The 18,735-nt window shown below is 50.5% G+C and overlaps 1 long non-coding RNA gene and 1 pseudogene across 3 annotated transcripts; one reads left to right on the top strand and one right to left on the bottom strand.

Moving 5' to 3' along the window:
- Positions 1–1,168: 1,168 nt before the first annotated feature.
- Positions 1,169–10,634, bottom strand: LOC140713372 (uncharacterized). Of its 3 annotated transcripts, XR_012095432.1 has the most exons (4): positions 10,092–10,634; positions 7,396–7,503; positions 4,847–6,869; positions 1,169–3,531 (listed from the first exon to the last, which is right to left on the bottom strand). It is a non-coding gene; the product is annotated as an uncharacterized lncRNA (long non-coding RNA). The 3 variants fall into 3 exon arrangements; XR_012095430.1 differs by having other exon boundaries at positions 1,169–6,869; positions 10,092–10,218; XR_012095431.1 differs by having other exon boundaries at positions 1,169–5,135; positions 10,092–10,218.
- A 119-nt stretch (positions 10,635–10,753) lies between these two features.
- On the top strand, positions 10,754–16,666 carry LOC140713371 (uncharacterized; annotated as a pseudogene).
- The last annotated feature ends 2,069 nt before the right edge of the window (positions 16,667–18,735 follow it).

Here is an 18,735-nt window from a genome sequence, read left to right as displayed (position 1 = left end):
GGTGACTCTAAGGCACAGGTATCGTAATAGAGGAAATCAGGAAGTCTTGAAAGTTAAAAGGAAATAAAACTAGGGTTTACCCTGTAGCTTCACCACTTCACTAAGGTCGTTACCTTCCAGTAATCAGTTTATCCCCCTCAGAGCCTCAGCTTTCTCATACCCCCAGGGAGGTGTCAGGAGCTCTGCGGGCTTCCTGTGAGAATCATCCGGGCCAGGGCTCTAGCTGTGGGTGTGCAGTCAGCAAGGGACGCCCTACTAGGTCCCACCAAGTGCTGCCAGCCCCTGAGCTCAAGGAGGACACGTGAAGAAAAGCCCTTTGCAATGTAGGGCTCCATCCCACCAACGTGCAAGTGAATAGAAGTCCTTTCAAGACCTAGTATTGTGTATTTTTAAAAGTGTGGTGCCCCGTCACCTGGAAATTGCTAGAAATGCACGTTCCCAGGCTCCCTCTCCACCTGTGAAACCCTGGGGGTGGCCCAGCTACCTGGGGTGCCGCGGCCGCTGATGGTGCTCCTGCTGTGGGGCGGTGTCACTGTTCTTTCCAGGTGGGTACAGGTGGACCCGGGGGTGGGGGGTGGGGAGAATCCCGCAGGGACTTCAGGGACTGAGTTTAGTGCTGGGGTGTGTTTCTACTCTGCACAGGAGTCTCCTGGGGTCACCTTGTGTATCATGTCCAGCTTTTTTTTTTTTTTTTTGAGACAGTGTCCCGCTCTGTCGCCCAGGCTGGAGTGCGATGGCGCCATCTCCACTCACTGCAAGCTCCTCCTCCCGGGTTCACAGCATTCTCCTGCCTCAGCCTCCTGAGTCGCTGGGACTACAGGCGCCTGCCACCACACCCAGCTAATTTTTGTACTTTTAGTAGAGATAGGGTTTCACCACGTTGGTTAGGCTGGTCTTGAACTCCTGACCTCAGGTGATCTCCCCGCCTCGGCCTCCCAAAGTGCTAGAATTACAGGTTTGAGCTACCATGCCCAGTGGGCTAATTTTTAAGTTTTAGAGATGGGTTCTCACGGTTACTCTTGCTGGTCTCAAACTCCTGGCCTCAAGCAATTCTCCCATCTTAGCCTCCCAAAGTGCTTGAATTTGCAGGCATGAGCCAACACACCTAGCCAGAAATTGATCTTTCATTTTAAACTTCATCTAGAGATGTGACAAAAACCAAACGAAGTATTTGTTAAAATACTTTATAACCCTAGGTACAGTAATAGAGTAATCCAACTGACAATTTCACAAAAGTCAATTTTTGGCAACAAGTTCAAGGTTATACATGTTAATAAAGATAACACATTTATTCAACCAGAAGAAAAAGGTTACAATGACAGAATTTATCTTTTTCTTTACTATGTTGTCTGAGCTATGGTTAAGGTTTGGGGAACTAGTATCTTAAAGAACCTTCAGAAATTTCTCATTCTAGAATTTAGAAACAAATTTTACACTCTCGGGGTTGAGAGAATCCAGGAGCAATCACCACCCCTAGTGTCCCGATGCTACTCTCCAAAGGCCCTTCCCCACTAGCCACAGAAATCAGAGCTCCCTGGGAAACAGACAGTTGAGCCTCTGGAGGAGGAAGGCCTGGCTGTGCCTGCGTTAGGGAGGTGGGGATGGGGGCATACAAACCAAAGAAGTGAGACCAAAATGGGCCAACAGCTGTGGCAAATGTCGGCATAAAAATAAATTCCATCTGATCACATGGTCTCAAATATATACATATACAGAAATATTTGTGAGGTCACAGTGGTACTAAAAAACAAAACAAAGACGACTGGGGGGAAAAAAAGAAGAAAAGAAAGAACTCTTTTCTCCATGTTGGGTGCAGTGGCTCACACCTGTAATCCCAGCACTTTGGGAGGTCAAGGTGGGCAGACTGTTTGAACTCAGGAGATCGAGACCAGCCTGGGCACCACGGCGAGACTCTGTCTCTACAAAAAACATTAGCACTAGCTGGGCATGGGGGTGCACATCTGTAGTCCCAGCTACTCAGGTGGCTGAGGTGGCCCAGGAGGCTGAGGCTGCAGTAAGCTAAGACCATGCTATTGTAGTCCAGCCTGGGGGACAGAACCAGACCCTGTCTTTAAAAAAAAAAAGACAGCTTCTTCTGTCAACATTAGAGGTAGTTCCTGCACCACCCCTCCTCCTCAAACTGGACTTCCCAGGGAGAGCAGCCGCCCCTGCCTTTTCCACAGAACCATATTTCAAGATAACCCAAGAGCCCCAGCTGATGTGGAGCTCTCCTTTGAAGAAGTCCAGCAAACGAATGAAGAATTACAGAATTTGAAAACTTCACAAACTCTAATAAATGATTCAGGCAATAATCCTCAATGAATATGAAAACCATTAATAGGTTGATGAGGAATTATCACAGGACACCAGAAACTCAAGTGCACCAGATGGTCTGTGGCTGAAGGGAGAAAGCAGATCTTCACAAGACAGTGGCCGACTCTCAGCATGCACCCTGCTGGTGTGAGACCCCCCGGTGGAGGCAAGCAGGCCTCACACGATGGTAGGATGTGGCCATCAATGCAGAACTCCCCACGAGGGACTCTGCTTAAAAAGGCGCAGCCTGACTCAAACTAAGGCTTTGGATCTAAGTTCCAGTTCTCAGGAAACACAGGAACATGGCACCCAACACCACACAGGAGCAGCCAGGACACCTGGAAAGTGAGAGCGCCTGGAGGAAACCCGGCCTGCACACTTCTCTGCCGTCCCCGAGAGGGTGCCCAGGAGAGACCCGGGCTGACCAGGTGTGATCTGTGGGACCCTGTGCAGCAAACACTTTGGGGCCAACTAGAAAATGTGAATATGGAATAAGAAATAGGCAGTTTTATGAAAGTATGTTTTATTCTATTAAAACTGAAAATGGCATTAGCTCATGTAAGAAAAAATCATGTTTTCAGGTCACAAATTCAAATATTTAGTGGTAAATGATGACATTTATAATTTACTTCCAAAAACTTCACAAGGAAAAGGATATCTATTATGTGATAAGTGTTTAGGGGCTCATTATCCTAGTCTACTTTTCTGTATACTTGAAAGTTTTCATAATTGTTTTTATATAAACTAACCTTGCAAATATGTTTTTACATTAGCATTTATATGTAAATTATTAGTGTTTTATAGGATACGTATAACTATATTATTACTATAATGACCTTATACTAGTGACATAAGAAACAAGCGATAGATCAGAAAGTGAGGATGTGATGAAGGTTCTGTGACTGCATCCACTATCGGAAGAGCACTTCTCCATGCCAAGGAGAGGCTCGAAGCTAAGCATTGCTAAATGTGAGAGACACCATGTCATGAAATTGGAAGAACACAAACAAGTTAACTTTCCACAATCCACCATCAAACTTTTCCAACAAAATATTACCTAGCATTGCTTGGGTGATAGTGAGTGGTATGAAATTGCTTAAGCTTCTCCCACATAAGCTCCGGGATGCACAGTGGGTCACCCCTGGAGACCACTGAGTATGTGTGGTCGGGAAGAAGTCTATTTTGAAGGTGCTGGGGGAATATCCTCTCATTGTCTGTCTTGAAATGTGAAATAAATAAGAATATATACATTTAAAATAATACACACATACATTACTTACAATATAGCCAATTGATCACATTCTGGTGCATATGCCTGTAATACTTTGCAAATAAAACTGTTCTAATGGTAACAAAAAAAAAAAAAAAGACACCCCTGCAGGCATTGTTTAACACCGTATTCAATCACTCATCACCCATGCACAGGACCCAAGGATTGAGAACAATGGACTTTTTGATGTGTGTTGCAAATTGGAGGGATCACCAGGTCTGCCCACCAGCCAGGAGGGAAGTGGGGAGAAGCTCTCACCCTAACTTGAGTTTTAAGAAGGCTCCTTGGAAGAAAAGACCACCAAATTGAGAATGAAAGGTAAGAAATAGTTCACCAGCTGAGGGGGGCTACGGGAGTCAGAGAGCAGGCCACCCACAAGCCCCAGGGACACCAGCACAGGCAGGTTGTCAAAGTCACAAGGGGACATGAAGACACGGGCCCAGGACAGCAGCTCTTAATCCAAAATGGTCTCAAGGCTCCTTTACACTCTGAAAAATTAACCCATTTATGCCTGAGGTTGCAATTTTTTTGGTAAAAATTCAGACCTTGGCAATGACCTTGAGCTGTAGGATATAAATAACTCCCACAAGCTTAGGATTCCAATAATGGAACACGAGGCATAAATGGGTTTTAATGAGGACCCAAGCAGCTTTTGATTATGTGAGCTTTTTTGCCTGTGTAGGTGCCTGTGTGTGTTTATATAATTTTTCTATATTCTAAATTAAAGCTGAGACATTTAAAAACTACTTATGCATTAAGGTAAGCCATCATTACATGATAATATAAATATGTTTGAAAAATATTTCTCATAACAAAGTAAAAAACTGACTACTTAGAGTGATGCTGTGTTGCCTTTTTTGCAAACCTCTGTAGTGTCTGGGTCAGAGGTGAAGCTGGACTCCCCCATCTGCTCTGTATGCAGCTTGGTGCGTGTCACACACCTCGCCACGCAGCCTCTAGAAAGTACACCATGTACTTGGGCAAGAATGAGTGAAAAAGACAATGTGTTGATAGTGGTATGAAAAGAGCTTTTCTCTCGCTGCAGATCATACACGGGGGTCGTCAGACATGGTCTGAGACAGCATCCTGGCCCTGCTAATCCCCTGGCTTCTGCTCACAGCACTGACCTAGCTAATCCAAGAACATGTCACCTATAATGAGAATATTATATAAAAATCAACCACCTTCCAGATGTGTCTGTATCATGGTTCTGTACATGGGTAAGGTAAGCTGAACACAACATTAAAAAGAAAGAAAACTTACAAACCCTCCCTTCATCTCACTAAAGACGACTCCTTTAAAGACCAAGGGTGTCTGGGGTCGCTAGGATTCTCGTGTTCCAGCCGCCATCCTTCCTGCCTGAGGACAAATAATTATAAGCTGACAGTGACTCAAATACTAAAGTCTGCATCAACTAGTTAATCACTCATGACATACCAGAAATCCAGCTCGTGTAAACATGGGAAAAAGGTGGCGTCCAAATACACCGAGAGGAGATTCTGAAGGTCCTTGGGATTTTGTGTGGAAAATGGATACAGAGTATAATCACTAGCTGGGTACAAATGAAAAGTGAAATTGTAAAATATAACAGATTTCTACTAAAATTATTGAGTCTCAAGCCTCATTTCCCCTTTGTCCTAGGACAGTAAGTTGTAGCTATTCTTGAGATGAGGCAGTGGCTCCATACTCTGGCCCCCGACCTTACTTTAGGTAAGCCTCCTGGTAAGTGTCCATACTTTTCGGTATGAAAGAAACTGTCTTCTCTTTCAGTCATGCCAGCCGGCCCTCTCCCTCAATCACATACCACGTCCCTGTGATCACAACACTTGCCACCCACTCCGTCCGGGTGCCATGAGTCACCTGGCCAAGCACACACAGCAAGTCGCTGGCAGAGGTGAGACCTCGGGTCTCCTCAGCCCAATCTAGGGAGCCTGCCATCCAACCACCATGCATAAGTGGCCCACTACGACCTGCATCATCTACCGCTGTTAAATTACTCGTTTCCAAGCTTACCGTACTTTGTAACAGATGATCAATGCATTTAAAATCAGCAGATACAGTGAGATGTCTGCTTTCTAACAATATATAGCTTTAATAATAATAGCGCTCATGGTAGCTATTTCTCAAACAAGAAACATGACTTATCATAAGTTTCTATGGCTGGACACAGTGGCTCACACCTTTAATCCCAGCACTTTGGAAAACCAAGGTGATATGGTTTGGCTGCGTCCCCACCCAAATCTCATCTTGAATTGTAGTTCCCATAATCCCCACATGTTGTGGGAGGGACCTGGTAGGAGGTGATTGAATCATGAGAGCGGTTCCCCCCATATTATTCTCGTGACAGTGAGTACGCTCTCACGAGATCTGACAGTTTTATAAGGGGCTTTCCCCTTCACTTGTCATTCTCTTCCCTGCCACCCTGTGAAGAGGTGCCTTCCACCACGATTGTAAGTTTCCTGAGGCCTCCCCAGCCATGCAGAACTGTGAGTCAATTAAACCTCTTTACTCTTTAGGTCATTCTTTATAAATTACCCAGTCTTGGGTATTTCTTCATAGCAGTGTGAGATTAGACTAATACACAAGACAAGAGGATTACTTGAACCCAGGAGTTTGAGACCAGCCTAGACAACAAAGCAAGTTTCCACCTACACACACACACACACACACACAATGAGCCAGGCGTGGGGGCACCTTGTCCCAGTTACTTGGGAGACTGAGGTGAGAGGATCGCTTGAGCCCAGAAGTTTGAGGCTGCAGTGAGCCCAGATCATCCCACTGCACTCCAGCCTGGGTGACATGGTGAGTACCAGTCTCAAAAATAAGTACATTTCTATAAAATTTGAAAAATAAAGGAGTGAGTTTATAGTACTGGCTACTATTAATAAGGACCTCACCCAGAGTGAGGTGTCTTTGCCCTCACTTTGCAGGATTTCACAAATGCTCTGAGTCTGTTGTCAGGACTCCCATGCCTGGACCTTGCCTGGGACCCCCTAGTCACTGCGCTGGTTCCCTTGCTGGAGCCCTGCCCAGAGGCAGCTGCTTTCTTACACCACCCTCTCCAGGAGCTCTTCCCTTTCCCCCCAGCAGCAGCAGCAGCAGCAGCAGCAGCAGCTCCCACCCTTGTCCTTGGCCCTCCGCATGGCATCCACCATGTGCTTCCAGTCACAGCTGCATCAGTCTTTCTAGATGGTAAGTTGTTTTTTAAATTTGCTACAACATCAAGCATAGCACAGAGCCAACAGCTGGCCAAATATGTGAAGTGTGGTCATTTTTAGTTACTATGCTAAAAAAAAAAAAAAAAAAAAAGGAAAAGACTTAAGCAAATAACAAAACAAAAATGAATCCATTTTAATATAAACCCAAGTAAGTATAAGTCCACAATTTCTTCTTTATAATTTTGAAACCCAAAAGGCTCAGAAAACTGAAAGATTCTGCAGAAGTTTAGAGCAAACTATTTGATGGCAAAACCTGACTGAACAGATCAGGGCACTGAGTCTTCGTGCTCACACTCAGCGAATCATCAGGTTTGGCTGCAGAAACCTGAGTGTGTCTGATGACAGACCCAGCTGGAAGTGTTACTCTCTCAAATCTGACAAGAATCAGGCTTCGCGGGATTCCAGGAAGGGACCGGGGGTCATTTCTCTCACAAGCTTTGTTCAGCCGAGTAGCCATCATGCAACAGGAGCTGGGCCAGGGCCTTGGGACACGAGGACAAGGCTAGTCTCCACCCTAAAGGGCCCGTACCTATGCCAGAAACCACACCTGCAATGTATGTGGATTTATGAGGAGGTGCCGAGAAGGACCCATACCTGGTTTATGGTGAATCCGTGGATCTTGTCTCCTAGTTGATAGTGTAGAGCCCTCTCACAAGCCCGGTTACTGTTCCATCGCCACGCTCTGTGGTGTGCATGTCTAGACTAAAGGTCATCTAAGTTAGATGAGCTGCAGGAAAATTATCTGGCTAACATTATTCAGCCACATAGTGAAAATACTCTTACATGATAAAGATCATTAATTAGATAAAAATTAAATACTGCATCTTCCAAAATCTTGCACATTCCAGAAAACTAATTTCTGGTAAGACCCTTCCCATTTTAATGACCTTTTATCTTACCTAAAGCTTCAGTGTTGGAAACCTTTTCTTTATACATGTTCAAAAATAACTATAATACAATCATGGTTTAAATTCCCCTTAAGAAACTCTTAAACAAAAGGGCTTCTTTTCCTCACAGAATCCTCACAAGCCTTCAAAATATTGGAAGAAATTCACACTACAGTTAAATCCCATTACATGCCTACCGAATTGGTGAAAACTTTTTAAAAAGCCTAATATTACCAGGAGCTCTCACACACTGCTAGTCATACTGCTCTCATACTGCTACATACACTGCTACCTGTCCCACAGGGAGTACAAAGTGGAACAACTTTGGAAAAACACTTGGCATTCTTTAGAAAGCTAAGCAGGCAGGGCATGGTGGTTCACACCTGTAATCCCAGCACTTTGGGAAGCCGAAGAGTTCCAGACCAGCCTGGCCAATATGGTGAAACCCAGTCTCTACTAAAAATACAAAAATTAGCCAGGCGTGGTGGCAGGTGCCTGTAGTCCCAGATACTTGGGAGGCTGAGGCAGGAGAATCGTTGAAACCGGGAAGCAGAGGTTGCAGTGGGCCGAGATCACGCCACTACACTCCAGCCTGGGCGTCAAAAAAAAAAAAAAAAAAAAAAATCTGAATACTGGAAATCCGTTCACCTCTTGGTCTACATCCTCCACACCTTACACTGCTGCACCAGCACTCACAGACAAGATTGTCAGCACAAACTCTGATAGTCCCAAACTCAACTCACCTGGAGGTGTAACGACAGCGAATGGATAAACTGCAGACTAATCATTCAATTAAAAAAAAAAACTAACCAACAAAAGTGCCTACAACTGCATATAACAAAGATGAAGGTCACATAATGTTAAACAAAAGATACACACGATACAGTATTATCCTAAACAGGTATTATTCAAACAGGTAACAAGATACTGTCAGAATGCATAGAGATGGTAAAATATTTTTAAAAAGCAAGGACATTTCTGTATGATAGTGCTAATCTAAGCGGGAGGGAGAGGGTTATGAGCAGTTAGGGGAAATCTTCAGCTTGGTCATGCGGACACTTTTTTTTTTTTTTTTTTTGAGACAAGAGTCTTGCTCTGTTGCCCAGGCTAGAGTGCAGTGGTGCAATCTCGGCTCACTGCAACCTCCACCTCCTGGGTTCAAGCAATTCTCCTGCCTCAGCCTCCTGAGTGGCTGGGACGACAAGTGCTCACCACCACGCCCAGCTAATTTTTGTATTTTTAGTAGGGACGCGGTTTCACCATGTTGGCCAGGCTGGTCTTAAACTCCTGACTTCAAGTGGTCCGCCCGCCTTGGCCTCTCAACATGCTGCGGTTACCGGCGTGAGCCACCGCGCCCAACCTACTTCTTTTCTAATTATTCTCACCTGGATGAGATGGCTTACGCCTGTAAGCCCAGCAATGTGAGAGGCTGAGGAGGGGGATCACTTGAGCCCAGGAGTTCAAAACCAGCCTGGGCAACAGAGCAAGATCCCGTCTCTTCAAAAAAAAAAAAAAAAAAAAAAAAAAAAACACTTTATTTTCTCAAATTGTACTATATGTCTTACGGGCTTTTCTACATTAATATATCCCACCAAAATATTTTAAAGATATATACAGGGGAAAAGAAAACACCTATTCAGTCACTGTCAACATTATGAAGATATGCTGTAGTCAACATTTGCTTACTGATTTAGCAAATTTCAGAATTATGGGACAGAGACGCATTTTAAGAAGTTACTTATGAGCAAGGACATGATAGGAAACCCATGAGCGGTAAGGCCAGGGTCTCCCCCGAACTTTCCAGTAACCTGCTGCCAAACTCACGCCACGGACGCCCCGTGTCTCCCCCCGGCCTGGGCCGGCAGCGCTGAACTGTTACATTAAATACTGGCTCGTGGATTACCATGAGCACTAAACCGCTTCGTCAATTTTTTCCCCCATAAACTGAGTCGTTAAAAAACCAAAAAAAGTTAAATTCCGGGAGGCTTCAGTTCTCTGAACACAGCCGGACTTTAAGAGTGGGCTGTGGGCGCCTCGGGTCTCTTAAGGACTCGGCCTCCAACAAAAATGAACTAGGAGCAAAGACACCAGCGAGAACCGCAACTGCCGGCCCCATTTACTACCCCCATTAAAGCCCACTCCAAAGGAGGGCCCTGCCGGGAGCGCCACGGGCAGACCCGGCCCCCAGCCCGGGGCATCGGCCCCGGGGTCCTCCGGCCTCAGAACCCCGGATGTGGGAGCCCAAGGAAGGCCCCGGCAGGGCCTCGGGGTGCGGGGCGCCCACAGTGCGGGGAGCTGCAAGGCTTGGGCGCAGGGACCCCTACGTCTCCGGCCCGTCCTGGACCTTCCTCTCCCGGGAGCCAGCACGCCGAGCACTTCTAGCCGCCGACCGCAGCGCCTCACCCGCCGCTCAGCCGCCTCAGAGAACTCAACCCCCTCCGCGCGCCACAGCGCCACATGGCGTAAGACCAGCTCGGGGCTGGCGAGGGACCCCACTTAACGCGACGTAGGGCGTGGGGCGGGGCTTGCCGTGACGGCCACCACTCCTATTGGTCAGCGCGAACGGCAACGTCCTCTGCGATAGGCTGTAGATGAAAAGGGCGGGCCTCCACTGCTCTGGGACGGGCGGGAGGGCGGTGCAGAGGGCGATGGGCGGGAGGAGCGGGGCCGACATGCCGAAGGAGGCGGCAAGGGGAGAAGCGTGCTCACGGGTAAAAGGGGCGCGGCCGGCTTGACGAAAGGGGCGGGGTGGGGCCAGCAGCAGGATGTGGACAGTAGAAGGAGGGGGAAGTGGGCAAGGGAGAAGTGGGACGTGGCGAGAGGCGTGTCTATGCAGATGAGTGGGGCCTGGTGAAGGGCGGGGCTGCGCGGGTGAAAAGAGGGGCTCCTGGAGGGCGTAGTGCTATGTTGCGCGGGGCTGTGCAAGTGATGGGAGGAGCTTAGTAAGGGGTGGCTCTTTGCAGGTGAGGAGTGAAGCCTCCTAGGCGGGGATGAGCTGGGCCTTGGGGATGGGGCTTGCAGGCGATGGGGTGGAGCCAGTGGGGCGGGGCTGCAGGCAAGCTGAGCCTTGGGGGCTGGACTTGCAGCGAGAGGAGGGGCCTTGTGGGGGCAGGGCTGGCAGAAGAGGGTGGGGCTTGGTGATGGACCGGGCTGTTGGAGTGAGGGTAGTGGCCTGGTCGGGGGCTGCCGGAAGCTGGGCCAGGTGTACAATGGTAATCCTCTCTGGACTTCGTCATGTGGCTCAGGCTGTGCCTAGCAGGGAGGCCAGCCCGATCGAGCTACCGTCTGCACCCTGAGAGTGAGGGCTCCTTCCCCCAGCGCGGGTTAAAGTAGGGAGGCCGGTCCCCATCGAGGGTGGGGTCTCCACCCTTCCATCCTGACAGCGAGGGCTCCTTTCCCCAGCGCGGGTTAAAGCACCGTGTGTCCACCTGTGCAGTGGCTGGTCCAAATGTGCCCTGGAGGGCAGAAACCCTGGGTCCTGCCGCTGGTCCGGGGCGTCTGCTTCCCCTTCCTGCAGTTCCTGGGAGGGTCTGTGTGTCCAGGGGGCTCTGATCCCTGCCTCAGGACCACGGGTGAGGGGTCAAGATCGCCCACTTTGGAGCTGGCCGGGATCTTGGTTCTTTGGATCCTCGCTGTGTGGCTCTGGAGCAGTTCTGTCCTCAGGAGAGGGATCCTCACAGCCGCCTCTTGGACCCTAAGGAGAATTAATAGGACGACCCCCGGGTAGCTGCTCGTGGCCCTGTGCGGAGCCAGTCCTGTGTCTCCACCAGTTCCTTCCCTCTGTGCTCCCCCACACTGTCACATCGCCAGCCTTTATTTCCTTTTCCTTGGACCCAGGCAGCGAATGCCCAGCTGGCCTTGGCAGCCCCTTCTCTAATCTATCCTCAAATCACTTCCTGATGGACAGCACTGACCGGCCATTGGCGTGACCAAAACCCCACAAAATAGAACCCAACTTTCCTATTAAGCCGTGCAGAGCTGTCCCAGCCCTACTTCCCACAGGCTGTCCTCATTCACCATGGGATCCGTGGTTCTCACCTGGGGCTGGGGGTGCCCCTGGCATCCAGTGGGGAGTGTCAGGGATGTCCCTCCAGGCCCAGTACAGTCTCCCAGCCGGTGGCCAGCAGACAGCAGCACCCAGCCTGATGTCCCTGTGGCTTCCGGTTCCCCGAGGCCAACTGTGCTTTGCTGCCTCTTCGTCCTCTCAGACGGCTGCCCTCTCTCCACCTTCGCTGGTTAGCAGTGTTCCATCCATTAGAGCTCAAAGCACTGCCTCCCGGCAATGCAGCCCCTTCTCCTGGCCTGCCCTCTGCCTGTGCCCCGCCGTCTGCGCCATGTCTTCGCGGGCCCATCAGAGCGAGGCTCCCAAAGAAACGGAGCGGTTCCTGTTTGTGTCTCTGTCCCACCTTCTCTGGACCTGGCACCGTGCCCTTTGCCGACAGAGGTCTTGGGTTGATTGTAAGCAAAGCAGACAATTTGTATGGCTCTAAATGGCTGTGAACATGCTTGATTGGGGTATTTTAAAAATAATTGGATATGTAAACATTTGAGTGTGACACAGGTGGATTTTTGGGCGAATGGTCTTGTTCTTCAGGGAATAACCACAGGCCCATCCACAAGGACCATTTCTGGCTGATTTATGGAACGCTGTTCTACCTGGTTAATTTTGAATGTTATCTCAGCCTGGGAGGTAGCTCAGCATGTGACGAAGATCACTGGTTTGAATCCTAATCTGCTCCTTAGGAGCTGCACCTTCCATGCCTTCGTTTCTTCCTTGGTTAGGTAGGAAAGGTATGAGCTACCTCAGAGTTGTGAGTGAGGCCTGCATCGAGTGACCGCATTAAAGTGCCAAGAACTGCACCCGGAGGGTTGATATTTAAAGACCTTTAAACATTCCGATGCTGCATTTTAGTACCCGGGTAAAACAGCAAAGTTATGACAGATGCAGATGCAGACCCTCGGTGAGGTGGGGGGCTGATGGCAGGAGGTGAATCACTGACCCTGTAACGAGGGCGTGGTCTGTTCGAGGCTGAACGAAGTGCACATCATTGCATGTACCACGGAGGTCCCTCTCGTGAAGTCCTGGAAGGGTCCATGTGGCTGAGCCGTGTGGTCTGTCCATGACGTCCGGCAGGAGCAGAGCTTTCGGGTGCAGCCTTGCTCTTGTGCGCACAGCCCTCAACGGTCTCAAAAGTCTGAGGCTTAAAGCAGGCTTGGGGTTTCCTTACACCTCCTGGACATCTAATTTGCCTGGCAAACATGTTTTTCTTGGGTGTAAAGGTGAAGGAGTGGGTGATTCTGGTGAAAGTGTACTAATTACTGCACTTCTGGGTCAGTGGCGCTTGGTTGAAGACACTATCTGCCCTGGATGGACATCTCTGGGGTGGTGAGAACCAGTGGCTGGATGTCGTGGGGTTGCCAGGAAGATGCTAGCTTTTTCCTTTTTCCTCAGTAACAACACCCTACTTTGTTTAGGGAAGCAGCACACCCAGCTGAAAATCCAATTCTCTTGCACGGCAGAGCGGCTGGTGACACAGGTCCAGATGCTGGGATGCTGATGGGGGGTCCTGGAGTGGGAGGTGTCAGGAGACTTTCCCGACCCACAGCAGCCCTGGGCTCTTGTCCGGCCTTCTTGCCCGAGGCATGACCCCTGGAGGGAAAGCAGCTTCGGGGGCCTGAGGGCCAGAAGGCAGAGTCCTGGTGTGTGGGGCAGGCCTGGGCCAGGCTCCTCGGAGGATGTCACAGAGCTGCTGCCCATGAGGGGACCACCCACCTCTGAGCCCCATGCAGATTTTCCTCTGTAGCCGAGCGAAATCCTGGTACGGTGAGTGAGGGAGTCAGAGGCACCTTTTGTGGAAGGAGGACAAAGCTGGAGAGAAAGAGGTTTTCCTAAAGGCACAAGGCGCTGATACTGCATTAGGGATAATTCCTAGGAGTGTGGTTGCTGGTGGGTGGAAAACTGTAGCCAGAGAATAAGTGGGAATGGCCCTTGCTGGTATTTAACTGATTCGTTCACGAATGGTCTGAACAGTTCTAGTGAAAATAATATTTTGGACACAGATGTTTTCATCCTGCCTCACAAGCAGCATGACCGTGGGCTCTTCCATCCTTCCTGGGTGACAGTGAGGGTCTCAGGCCCTTCCAACCCTGTGTTAGCATTTCCCCAGGGTGTGTGTCCTGTCCTGAATAGGCTGGAATGCCTCTGGGTATAGCTGAGCCTCTTGAAAAGGGAAGAGTCATGTGACGTGCTCTGGGTGAACAGGAAAATGAGGGAGGACAGGGAGAGGGACCCGGAGGTGAGGAGGATGGTGAGCAACACTGGGGACAGGGGACAGAGGGTAGCACCTGGGATGGGGGGACGGAGGGTAACTCTGGGAACAGGGCGGAGGGTAACACCGGGGACAGGGGATGGAGGGATGGAGGGTAACACCACTTCTCCAGGCTCCTTTGGGGGATGCTGCCGCCTCTCACACACCAGAGTGAAGTCAACAGGCTTCTGTCCCCAGGAGCCCCAGAGCCTGGCAGCTGGGATTGGCCCAGTATGAACCACCGTTCACTGGCTCTGCACCTTGGGACAGGCTCCCTGGTGTTTCCACCCTGTTTTCCCATCTGGACAGTGGAACCCTGAGTGTCCCCGTCACAGCTGTACCCAGAGCCCTGGACTCCAGCATGTCATAGGCACTCATTAGCGTTTCTTTTGTCGTGGTCCGCAGACGAAGTGGCTCTTTCTTTGTGTGTTCACAGCCCTCCTGCTCACTTTAGCTTCTGGGAACACTTTTTAACATAGCTTCGTATGTGGGGAGGACTCAAGTGATTAATTGAATGTTTTATCAGGTGCGGTTCTTCTGTTTCCTAGTTTTGACACTGGGAAACAATGTCCCCATTGGTGAATTTTCCAGGGACTCCTGTGGTCAGCCTCACGGTTTCACTCTGTCACTTTCTAATGCAGTACTCTTTGGGAGTCTTTTCAATTAAGCACCGTCATTTAAAAATAAGTTTTATAATATGCAGTTTCAGATTAATTCTTTACCTTTGTGTCTCAGGCAGTGGCTCCTCACCTGTGAGTCGTCAGAAAGTTTCACGCAGTTTTGCAGGGCGGCCTTTGCATTTACTGGAACTATTAAGAGCTCCTTCCTGCTTCCCGTGATTGACACGCAGTGCACGTGAGGCCGTGCGTGGCTTAGCGTCTTCTGTGGGTTTACAAGGCACTTTCTGTTCTTCCCCACGCCGGCTCTGCTGTGCCGAGTATTCGCTGCGGGCAACGGTCACACTGTCTGGCACAGGCCACCGGGCAGACTTCACGTAGTGGAGCCTGCAGAATGGCAGAGCCCGGCCTCCTCGCCGCCCTTCACAGGGAGCAGAAAGCGCAAGCCTGTGATCAGAGCTGTGCTAGCCCAGAAAGCCTCCGAACAGGTTGAATTGAGGAATCGGCTCCTACCAACTGCCCATGTTTAGGATGTGTTTGAGTGTTTGTGATTTTTCCTGCACTGAAGCTACTGGGCTGGCTCTGAGTCACCGTCACGGGACTTCACTTGCCCCCAACGGGAAGCGGCGGGGGTGGAGGGCCGCACAGAGGCTTGCCGCCGTGATAATGAAGGGCTTGTCGCCTCTTGGGACAGCGAGTTCAAGATCTTTGTAATTGTCAGCGTAAAGAGTGACCCGCTGAGGACACGGCTGTAATTCAGGGTGGCATGGTTGATTATCATCGTTGATATCAGGTGCCTGCCTCTAAAATGACGGTACCCGTAGTGCGGCTCCAGGAGGGCAGCTCCTGCCAAACACACGTGCTCCTGGGCCCCTGCAACCAAGCTCGTGCTGCCAGCCACGCCTGCAGCTGTGGGTGCAGCGGGATCTTCATGGCACTGAGCGCCTCCGTCCTTTGCTTGTGAGGCCCAGCCCTCCGTCCCACCTGGTCCCAAGTGCGGCTCCTCCCTGGGTTCTCCCAGCCCTGTGCAGACCTCCGTCTTCACAGCTTCCCTAGTTTTCTCGTGGGCGCCCCAGGTGGGTGCCTGGGCAAGGTTCTTGTGTTAGTCGAGTTCTCTCCAGCCTTCCCTGGCTTGTGGCAACAGCAGGTCCCTTCAGATGAGTCAGCCAGCTGTGTGCCTGCATGTTCAGGATACCTATTAGGGGCCTTTCTCAGGTCAGAGCAAGACGGACTCTCACCTCCTCCGTGGAACTTTGGAGCCCGCCCTGGAGAGACTCCAGCCACGTCCAGAGGGGCCGCCCAGGTCCCCGCTGTCTAGTGGGAGTGACTTCTGAGCCACTCGAGGCCCCACTTTGTGTTCCTGCACCCCACAAAGCCACTTAAAGCGCCATGTTCTGATGCCGTGTGCCTCTGGAGTGTGGCACACAAGCCTGGACGGGGATCTGAGCAGTCGCTGCCTTCCTCAGGCTGCGCTTGTGTTTTGGGTCCCCTGGAGCACTCGTGGCTGTGATTCTCACTGCTGTCTGGGCTCCCCTAGACAGTCTCACCCGCAGCCTGAGGGCCACATCGGCAGCCACTGAGGAGCCGGCAGGTCCGGCGTTGGTCTCACTCAGTCCTTCTCGACTTTGGTGACAGAGGAGACAGCAAAGCTTCAGCTGGGAGCCCCAGGCCTTCTCTGCTTGGGGCCTTGGAACTGAGATAGCACAGATCCTGCCATCCACATGCTGGGGGCCCCGCTGTGCGGCTCCCTCCTCTGGTCAGGGGCCGCGCCCTTGGGCTGGGCAGCTCCGGGTCCTCGCACTCAGGGGCTCAGGGTGGGTGTTGGATGCAGAGAGGAGAAGGGCAGCGGTTTGAGCCCAACTGTGTTGGTTTCATCTTCTGCCTTTTGTCCCTAAGTAGCTTTGCAAAGTTTTCTAAATGAAAAGTCAGAAGGTAATTTTAATGACTGGAATCTGTGAATTCCATGGAAGCCAAGTCTGTCCACCTCTTTCAGCCACCTCACTTCTCCCCATTGGGGCTGATTTTGGCAGCATTCATAGGGGCAGGGACGCAAGGGGTGGTGACCAGCCCTCAACCCTGCATTCCTCCCCTCCTCCCCTCAACGCCACAGCATTTCGGTGTCATCCCCTTCCCTGCACGCGTCCTCATGAAAACCAAGTGTGGCTGGAGGGAGACGCCTGCGCCCGCTCCCGTGACCTTCCCGGCCAGCTCGGCTGCAGCGGCCCCTCGGCAGGCATCTGTCTGGTGCTGCCTCCGTGCTCCTCCCGTCACCTGACGCTCGTGCTCCTGAATCTTCACGCGTGTGCTCCGTGCAGCCACGTCACAGGCTCCCTGGAAATGGAGACAGTGTCTTACGCCGGTCAGAATGCTCTTCTCTGTCCACTGAATAATCCAACACGGAATCATTCCTCTATTATTATTTATGCTTTGTTATGTAGAACTGGAATGAAGAAAAAGTGAATTTAGACATTACAGCCCTCAGGTTGAAGCTGGGTAATTGCATTAGGGAATTAAATGAGAGCATTTGAGCTTCTTGAGTCCTAATTCTACATCTTCGTATCCCCATTACCCCATACCCAGTGTCTAACACAGCTCTTGGTCTAGGAGTTTCTTGATAAATGCTTATTGAATTGAACTGGACTGAGTTTAACATTCCCACCCAGAGTTAGAAGCCAGTCCCTGAGCAAATTGCATTGAGAACGTGAGTTTGACGTTACTGCGGTAAGGGGTATCCTACCCAACATAATTCCTAGTCAATATCAGGTATTTAGTCAAATAGACTTAAGTATAGAGAGGCATTGGCCCATCTGGCAAAAGGGCAAGGCACGGTGCTTTAGATCCAGGTCCGCAATATCAACTATGAAAATAAAACGTTGTCAACTCCAATTACAGCCCTGTCCTCAGCTGGTCACTGTTTACACTAACAATTATAAACAGCTTGAACTTGCTGTCCTGAGAGGCAACACACCCTCCATTCTCTCTGCAGTGCAGCTGCCTTGGTGGATGGAACATGCCCCTCCTCCCTCCCTCCCTCCCTCCCTCCCCCCTCCTTTCTCCCTCCCTTCCCTTCCTATCTCCCTCCCTACCCCTCCTCTCTCCCTCCCTACCCCCTCCTCTCTCTCTCCCTCCCCCTCCTCTCTCCCTCCCTCCCCCCTCCTCTCTCCCTCCCTCCCTCCTCCTTCTTCCTGTCTTCTCTCACCTTTCTCCCTCCACCTTCTCTCCTGGGTGAGGCACAGAAGAGAAGAGACCTCAGGAATCTTCTGCTTCATCCAAGCAGCTTGGGGGCAACTTCAACAGCTGCAATTTGGCTGTCCCAGCAGGTGCCTCAGGGCAGCCTTTCTAATGGGAATCCTGGAATCATGTCTTTCCTTAATGTGTCCTAAAGGCTGGAGGACATGAAGTGAAACAATGCTCCATGCTCAGTCCTGTGATTTTGTGTATTTATTGGACTTACTTTGAAATTAAACTAAATGATACCCAAGGTAGAGCATTAAAAAAAGAAAAAACAGGCTACAGTGTTTGAAAAACAAACAAAATCATTTGGTTTGTTGGTTCTTAGACCTTCACAGGCTCCTAGGTCACACGTTTCAGTTTCTCAGTGAGTGACATTCTCTCCGGAAGCTGTGTCAGCCTCTTGTTTAATGATATCAGCCACAGCAGAAAGAAGCACTCCATAGGCCCCGTGCTCAGCACCTTGGCATGAGCTCCTGCCATCTTCTGTTCATGCTCATCACAGCTCTGTGCAGTGGGCGTCCTCCTGATCCATATGGGAGGATGGAGGATGGAGGCAGAAGGGTGAGTGACAGTAGGATCACATGAGGGGTGTCTCCCGAGGTAGGGAGGGGAGCCGGCCCAGGACCTCAGTGCCCATTGCGTCCTTCCTCCTCCTCTTCTGCCTCTCCGTGACTGTTTAATTCAGACTGCAGGGACAGATGTGAGTATGTGCAGAGCGTGTGTGCACCCCTGGGGGTGCGTGCTTATATTGGCAGGAAGGGGTGTGAGCATGTACAGAGCGTGTGTGCACACCTTGGGGATGTGTGCTGGCATTGGCAGGGACAGATGTGTACAGAGCATGTGTGCACACCTCGGGGGTGTGTACTGTTGTCATGGACAGACGTGAGC

The sequence above is a fragment of the Chlorocebus sabaeus genome, chromosome 14 (genome assembly GCF_047675955.1).
Source record: "Chlorocebus sabaeus isolate Y175 chromosome 14, mChlSab1.0.hap1, whole genome shotgun sequence".
NCBI classification, from domain to species: Eukaryota; Metazoa; Chordata; class Mammalia; order Primates; family Cercopithecidae; genus Chlorocebus; species Chlorocebus sabaeus.
The sequence above is the reverse complement of the archived record's forward strand: the minus strand, read 5'-3'. Positions and strand labels throughout refer to the sequence as shown.